The sequence below is a fragment of the Benincasa hispida genome, chromosome 6, assembly GCF_027475165.1.
Source record: "Benincasa hispida cultivar pf3 chromosome 6, pf3_genome.v1.1, whole genome shotgun sequence".
Taxonomy (NCBI): domain Eukaryota; kingdom Viridiplantae; phylum Streptophyta; class Magnoliopsida; order Cucurbitales; family Cucurbitaceae; genus Benincasa; species Benincasa hispida.
Window position 1 is genome coordinate 32,965,272 of NC_143483.1, and position 9,058 is coordinate 32,974,329.

Here is a 9,058-nt window from a genome sequence, read left to right on the forward strand (position 1 = left end):
CCATGTTCTCAACTCTTTTGCCCAAAGCATCAGGTATGCTAGACAATATGTGAAGTCGGGCCAATGAATTAGCCTTCATCCACAACTCATATGCATTATGAACACTTCGTGATGCATCAAGGGTCGGGACTTAAGGACACTCCTCAACCATGACAGACACTCCTCAACCATGACAAACTCGAGGTCGTTTACCACGAAATACGTTTAATAAGACTCTTTCCACGGTATGTAATCGGTCAAATTAGAGGCATTTAACGAAAAATCAAACATGTTGCTGAAAACAAAAACACATTGATCTACATTAGGTTTTAAGGAAATACTCGTTGAAAAACATACAACATCCAATACGGTTTAGCAAAACTAACATGAAGCCCATGTGACATCTAGTTTCACAATGATGCTCCAAAGATTTAGGACAAAAGCCGCCAAAGGATGGTCAATTTATCCCTTCTCTGAATTAAGACATTCTTAACCAGTCATTAATACCAGAACAACTCTTGTTCCTATAACGACTAGCCATCATTGATTTGGTTAAGAAATAATTAATTTACTTAACAATTTCCCGTAAGTGTGACTCGCCATTTTAGGCCCTAGAGTTCCGCCCTAAGCAGCCAATTCAAAGGGAAAAAATTCGATTGGGGCAAAAACTAAAGTGACCCTATCCATTTCTGGAGTTCACCTTGATATTGATCAACTGCACAAAAGCCATCCGAAGAGGGATGCTCCCAGGGCGCCACAAGGTAGTACAAGAAGATCTCACGGTGCAAACCAATGAAGGAGACCGCAAGACATATTGACACACATCCTTCACCCACTTACTATAAATACTCTCTCTGTCCACCTTGATATTGACTCATGCAAACAACATTCAAAAGAGGATGCTCCCAGGGCACCACGAGACCAAGCATGAATCTCATGGCGTGAACATTCAGGGAGAAACATGAATGGAATCATTGACATATCAGATACATCTTTTCCTCCCACTGAATATTTTATAACCTAGGGTTTAGTTTACTTAGAAAAAACACGGCTAAGAATTTTAACTAAGTGACTTTTTAGGTTTAACCAAGAGTAACTTTTACCTTGGATAGTTAAACAACTTTTGATCATCATCCATTAAACTTATTAACAGAGTCTTTGACCAACTGTCGCATGCTTGCAAAAAATCTATCTAATTCACCTTTCCAGGTAGGTTCCCAGGTAGGGGTGTTCCGTTTCCGTCAGCTTAAGTACCCCAACCTAGACAGAACCCACCTTAGACAAAAGGTCCCTTATAGATAGATTTAATACAATTTTAATCTTTTATGCCAATCAATTTAATCCTATTAAACTGATTTAAAAAGATTAAACTAGGTTACTAATCCCATTAGAACCTTGAACTTAGGTCTATCTCAATTCAATTTTAAAACCCTTTTAAAACATGAGTTTGCCTAAGTCTGCATGCAACTCTTTCTTATCGATTTTAGTTCTAATTTCCATTATAACGCTTATAACTAGAAACAACCAAAACCATCTACAACGCAAAGCAAACACATATAAGGCATTCATAACACTTATAAATAGCCTAAGTGTCATGCTCCATGCATGTTCATTTATTGCTACATTTATATAACTCTTATATAACACAACAACGAACCAAGCAAACATGCTTCCATTCATCCTTATACTATAACACTTATAATATAAAGATGATGCATGAATATGCTTACTACATGCATAAATATAACTCTTATATTTCATGATGCATGTGCATGCTTTCTTGTAACTTCATCATGCCATATTATAACACTTATAATACATGATGCATGAATAATTGCACAATCTAAGGTGGATTTCAAAGCTATATGTCATACAATATGCCATATAAACCATATACATCTCATGTATATTAAGCAAAAGTTGATGAACCAGGATAAGTAAACTCAAAACTACAAAACTAAAAGCTAACTATTACAAAAACCAAGAGTCTTTGGTTCAAATAGGCGAACCGAGTCTTGAACCATCGGTCGAAGTCCACGTCTCCACTGATCGTGTATAAAATTCCTTGTGATCGCCTACATGAAAGAGTAAACGCTTTACTCAATCGTTTACCAATGCTTCTAGAGCTAAACGATCGTTTAGCAATGATCGTGTACCTTTTACTATGCGATGAAGCACGAGGTACTCGATCGTGCAGTGCGTAATGCATAAAGCAAACCTTAAATGATCGTCTAAATGACAACGATGCGATGAAGCACAATAGTCTAAACGATCGCTGAGCGACGCCAAAGTATCGTATACCGCATGATCGTGTAGTCAGTGACTATGCGATGAGGCATGCTAACTACATGATCGTTTAGTGCGCGCGTCTTTTATTAAACAATGAACATCATATGCTCCCACTCGATCGTTTACCTCCAATGTCCACGCGATCGGGCAACCAATGCTACGTGATAGAGTAAACGCTTTACCCCATCGTTTAGCATTAGGTAAACGATCGTTTAGTAAATACTACATGATACGACCAACTCTTGGTCTTCTTCTTCGTTGAGAACCACATCTCCATGTTTCAAAACTTCATCACGAACAACTCGACAAACTCAAACACTTTGAATTACAGACTCAATTGCTTGTTAATTATGCCCAAAAACACAAGGACCCTTACAAATTAACACTTTGTAATCAAAAGAAAGCTTTAAATATAGGCAATTAACTCATAAACATTCATCAACACCATCCACAAACACATTTAACAATTAAACGCAAATGCAGAAAACCCACCACGACTGTAAAAGAAGTTCAAAGCAGAAGTGAAATTTGAAATATCAGAACAACCTGGCTCTGATACCAATTGAAGGAAATCAAACATGAGAATTTCCATGAGCAGTGAAATGATCATTCCAAATTACATTCGAAATTGAACATACACAATTACAGTCAAGAAACGGAAACTTACAGGTCATGCACAGGACGAAATTATAGCATGCTGATAACGGGCAGAAATACACGTTATTACAGCACAAATAAGTAAAACAATGAGGGAATGCGACAGTAAAAATATACAAAATCATGTCCAAAAGCGTTAAACTAAGAAGATTGCGATCGCATCTGCCCATCGCATAAAAGCAGCTAATTTACTTATTTTGTGCAGGAAAAATGCGTTGGCACAAGCAAATTGTGATCCAAGGAATTTGGCGACAGTGCACTGTAAAAGATTGCGACCACAAAGCCATGCGATCGTATGCACTCGCGGGAATTTGCTCAAGAAGGTGGCCACATAAAAACGACACATCAAGATGAAAGCATAATAAATCATGATGGGACGGAAAGCTGATGACGGTCGAATCCAAATTTAGTTGACAAGCCATTAACAACACACTGTAGTAGGTACATTCAATTTTTCGGTGACCATTAATCGGCGCATCAGACAGAAGATTTAATGACCTCCCATCATTGCAATCATTAGAGAGAGAAGCTTCTTCACCTTGAGCTCTATAAATACTGAAAGCCACTATTGTTAAAGGAGTTCGACACAGTTCGTCACATATAGAAGATAGATCATATACAAATAGATAGCCGTTAGTTTGTAGTTATTCATATACTTAGAAGGCAGAGGCGAGCGAAGAGAAGAAGACACCGAGAGATCATTCCTGGTTAACTCAAAAGACTGTCGGGAAGCACTGTAAAAGAAAAGAGGGTCGACACTTGTGAAAGCAAGGATATTCTTTTGGACAGAGTAGAGTAAAAAGATAGTGTAAAAGGCTCGGGAAGCAAGACATTTCTACCGGGCTTCTTATCCCTACTTTCCATTGTTGTTTTGTATTCTGACTTTATTTATAAAATGGGATTCTCATATCAACATCTGTTCAATATCTTCACATTTCGCATGAGTAGCTAAATTCCTGAATGGGTTGAGAAGTACTTAGCTAGCATGACCTAAGATCTTCACTTTATGCGATAATCTTGTCTTATATATGCGTCCTTTACCCTTTAGAGATACTTGAGAGAGTAGTCTAAAGAAAGAACCTAGACTTGAGAGAGTCAGGTTAGAATCTAGGCTTGAGAGAGTTAGATTAGAGCCACATAAGCAAGAGATAGAAACTTAGACATAAATTTTGTTTGCTATTATGAATCGCATGCACCTTAGAAATAGGATATGATAGTATGCGGTCACCTTGTGTATGTATGTATCATTCATCATCGCATAGACAAGAATAGAGGCTTAGACATAAGTCCTATTGACATTATCGTATACGTCGCATGCGTGCTAGAAATAGGAACTATGGCATTTGCATTGAGAAATGACATGCTATTGTGTGTGTGTAGCATGATCGCATAACTTGAACGTAATCTGAAGAAGTGTTAGCTAAATTTTTTCTCAACCCGTTCATCGCATACCCAGTGTAACTTTTGATTTCATCAACTCTTTGCTCAAATCCGTCGCATAGACTTATACTTAACTAAACTCCAACCAACTTACTTGTTTCTGCCATCGCGAAGGAATCAAAATTTACTATCGCATAATATCTAAATAGTCCCTGTGTTCGACCCTGGACTTACCAGGAAATCTAGTGAGATTTATACTTGGGTTTTACTAGGAAAACGTGCATGCGCAATGCATAACTCATCACCGCAATTATACACCATTATTTCATCACATTCACAACGCATCACATGCTTTATAAGATAATCAAGGGAAAGATTATACATACCTTTGAAGACTCATACTTCAAACTCCCTCGATCTCAAATGCTCGTTTAGTCTCCAAGACAGCAACACATGAACGCTCGAACTTAACGACCGCAACACAACACGATCAATCAACAAACACGAACTCAACGATTTCCAAGATCACGAACCCAACGAATGACCTCCAGAACCTCAAACTCAGTGGAGTTGAGTAAGACACCACCACAATGGCTACCTTGGTATTCTCGGTGTGAGAATCCAAATTATGGGCTCTGTGCAGACTTGGTTAGAGGAAGAGACCGGAGGAATAACAATCGTGTAGATGATTGAGAAAGTGGGAGATGAGAAGGGTCTATCGTATAGACGAATGCTCAATAGTTTAGAAGAAGACAATCTATTGCATGGAAAAAGCCCTGCAATCGCTTAGCTACAACCAGCTGAGTGAACTATCGTATAGAGTCACTCCATGATCATTTAGTCTCTCTTTCAGCTATCGTTTAGTGAAAACCAATTCACCTGACAGCAATCCGTGAGTTCCTTTCCGAGAATAGCAACTCTTCTAAATTTAAGAAAACATTTTTTTCTTTATCTCACGGTTACCATAAAACCACCAATAATCTTCCACTCAATTGGATATTAGAGAAAAAGAGATAATTATCTAATAATTAATACCATTATAAATATATATGACAACCAACTTACCATACTATATTTATAACTATAGTTTTAATATTTCATCTCATGAAACATATAAACCATAGCTATTTTTCTATTTTATGGTACTTAATGTAAATCTCATTTACATTAATCCTCCACTTGATGTATCTCATACATCACACGATTATATCATATATAATCAAATTTACTGTTGTCAATTTGAACATTTTAAATCAGCACCAAATACTGATTCTCAACTTGAATCCATTGAGCTACCAAGGGGACCTTATGGACCTGTATCTTGAAGCTCCAACGATACGTGAATAACTGACTAAACTCTTTAGTCATGGGATCCACCATCTGTTAACTGCCAGGCACTCCATAAAGACCGATAGTTGTACTCTCCTTACTACAGATATATCTTGTGTCCATATCAATCAATCAACAGTGTGATAACCCTTCACAGATCGCTTGTAAGTACAGCTGGGCCAATAAACGTTATGCCCCTATAGTTACATCTAACTTCTTAAGTACCACCGATCCCTCTAATGAACATAATTCATAGTCCTACTATGACTGAGTCCTTTTTTCCAAAGAGAAGCTGTGGCCACTAGTTCAAGACCCAGAATTAGCCTTTAAGGGAGCAATCTATCTACTTACCCCTACTTCGAGGAATGAGTGAATTCCATTTTGTTTAATAAATGAATTCCATCTTGTGTAACTGAGTTCCCAGCTCCTGATAAGTCTTAAAAAAGGTAGGCACGTTGAGTTGGCAATCTGGCCACTCTCATCCATACTAATCAAAGGACTGCCTTCAAAGGCAAGAGTTCCCAAAACACTCAGGATTGAGGTCATGTTACATATGGTCGTTTAGGTGAGATGTAAGTCTCAAGTATCAATGGCATTATATAAAAAGACTATTCATCTCGCGGTCTGGTCTTATACAAACTCTTTATATAGGATACCCCTGCTCGCATATCTCCACATGAATGGTCAGGATCTACCATCTATAGTAGTTCACAATACTTGCAAACCTTTACAAAGTGGGCCGTATCCATAGTGTCACCAGGATCAGGTATCTCTCCTTAATCCTTATACTACAGATCTTTTTGGTTTATCACTTAAGGCATGATCCATTTGTATATCTCATATACATGCTTGAGTTTACATACAATAACCATGGAGCTTTGTTTATTGGATATGAGTAAATAGCAAATAAAATCACTCTTATTTTATTCATAACAATGTGTACAGTTTACAAACTATGAGACTCCGGGAGAATTAGGACACCAATCCCAACACAAACCATCTGGATCGATTGGTCAACGAACGTTGGCGAGGTCAACGAGTGGGAGCACACGGGTTGCGAAGCGAGCGCACAGGTTAGAGCTTTGGGCGGGTCGGTTGCTGACGGATGGCAAGCATACAAGGCACTAAAGGAACCAGGTCGTTCTCTCTCAGACCAACGAAAGGATGAGGCCCTTTGTTTAAGACCCGACAACTTTTCTAGTATCTTTAAAATGGGTAAGAGTGAATTCCATCCTGCAAATTCTATGTCCCCAGCCATCTACTCGGTCTTATCCTTGAAATTAAAGGAATATTGAGCAGCGATGTTGAGCTTACCCTCACCTACGCAGATCAAGGGACAATTACGAATAAACATGAGTTCATAGAAAACTCAGGATTCAAATCAAGTTATCTTACACAATCTCGTGTAGAATACTCCCGCTCACATGTCTCTACATGAACGAACTTATCACATCGTTTATGACACTTTACAATATTTGTAGCAATAAAAAAGCGAGTTATATTCAATAGTATCTCCAGAAATAGGTACCCAACCTAATCCAAGTACCATAGACGATTTAGGCTATTTTACTCGAACTTGATCAAGTTTATGTCTCCATATAAAGTCCAAGTATTCATGACAATAACCAAAGGTTCATAGTTTATTGGATTTAGACTTATTAAACAATCAACAACCCTTGTCTGAATAAACTTCATATACGTTTATTATTTACAAAACTACGAGTTTTAGGACATACAAGCCAATAATGTAGTATAGACTGCAACCTATATTTTGAATCGTGTTCCATCCAAGAGTGTTTCTGAAATGCCTTTGTAATTATGGAATAGTTGTAAAGGTAGTTTACGTCATTTCAAGATTTGAGGTTTGCCAACACATGTGCTTAAGGCTAATTCTAAGAAATTGGAACCTCGTTCAAAATTATGCTTATCTGTAAGCTATCCCAAAGAAACAAGAGGTGGTTACTTCTACAATCCTAAAGATAATAAACTATTTGTGTCGATAAATGCTATATTTTTAGAAGAGAACCACATTAAGGAGCATAAACTGCACAGTAAGATAGTATTGAATGAGCTTTTCAGCGAAACTACTGAACCTTCAACAAGAGTTGTTGAAGAGTCAAGTTCATCAACAAGAGTTGTTAATGTTGGTTCATTTAGTAGGTCACATACACCTCAACTGTTAAGGAAGCCTCGACATAGAGGGAGGGTTGAAAACCTGCCTATTCATTATATGGGTTTAGTAGAAACCTTGACCATCATATCTAATAGTGACGTTGAGAATCCATTGTCCTATAAATAAGTAATTGAAGATGTAGACAAAGGTGAATGGAACAAAGCCATGGACCACGAAATGGAGTCCATGTACTTCAATTTAGTCTAAGTTCTTGTAGATCAACGGGATGGGGTAAAACCTATAGGTTGCAAATGAATCTACAAGAGGAAAATGGGTGCAGATGGTAATGTGCAAACCCTTAATATTAGACTTGTGGCAAAGGGTTATACCTAGATGGAGGGAGTTGACTATGAAGAGACTTTCTCATCTTTTTCCATTCAGATACTCCTGTCCATTGCCGCATATTATGATGATGAAATTTGTCAAATAAATGTCAAGATTGCCTTCCTGAATGGAAATCTTGAGGAGACTATCTATATGCAACAACTCGAGGGATTCATAACCCAAGGTCAAGAGCAAAAGATTTGCAAGCTTAATCAGTCAATTTATGGACTAAAACAAGCTTCTTGATCATGGAATAAAAATTTTGATATTGTGATAAAATCTTATGGCTTTGATCAAAATGTTGATGAACCTTGTGTTTACAAGAAAATCATCAACGGTTCAGTAGATTTCTTAGTGTTGTACGTAGACGATATCCTACTTATTGGAAATGATATAAGTCTACTGTCACACCCCCTCCCGAGCTCACCACTCTGGCCGAAAAGAGAGTGTGAGGACAACAGATATTAGGAACTTCTACTATCTAGGATTTTTTTTTCCTTTTCCTATTACAAATCATAACTGAGCTATTTCAGTTAGAAGTGTTTTATACAATACATTATCGTTTTTCAATTATAAGATTACACTACTACCATGTGTCTGAATCCTCCTAATACAGCTGTCGAGTTGAGATGATTTTTGCAATCACTTCGCCGACTGGTTCTAAGAACAATCCATCGCCCTTTTTTTGATACCTTGAGGGGTAGAGGATTTAGAAAAAGATTTGGAAAACATGAGCAAGAGTGCTCAGTGAGTGGTAAGTTCAAACTAAAATATTATTTACCTTCAAAACATTTTTGGGGAAGCAATAAATGAGACGAAGTTGGCATGATCACATAATTCTCCAATTACATAGCAAATCACTATGAACTGGTTTGAGGAAACAATTTCCAGTATCTCAAACAATCCGTCGAATGTGCACATGTCGAA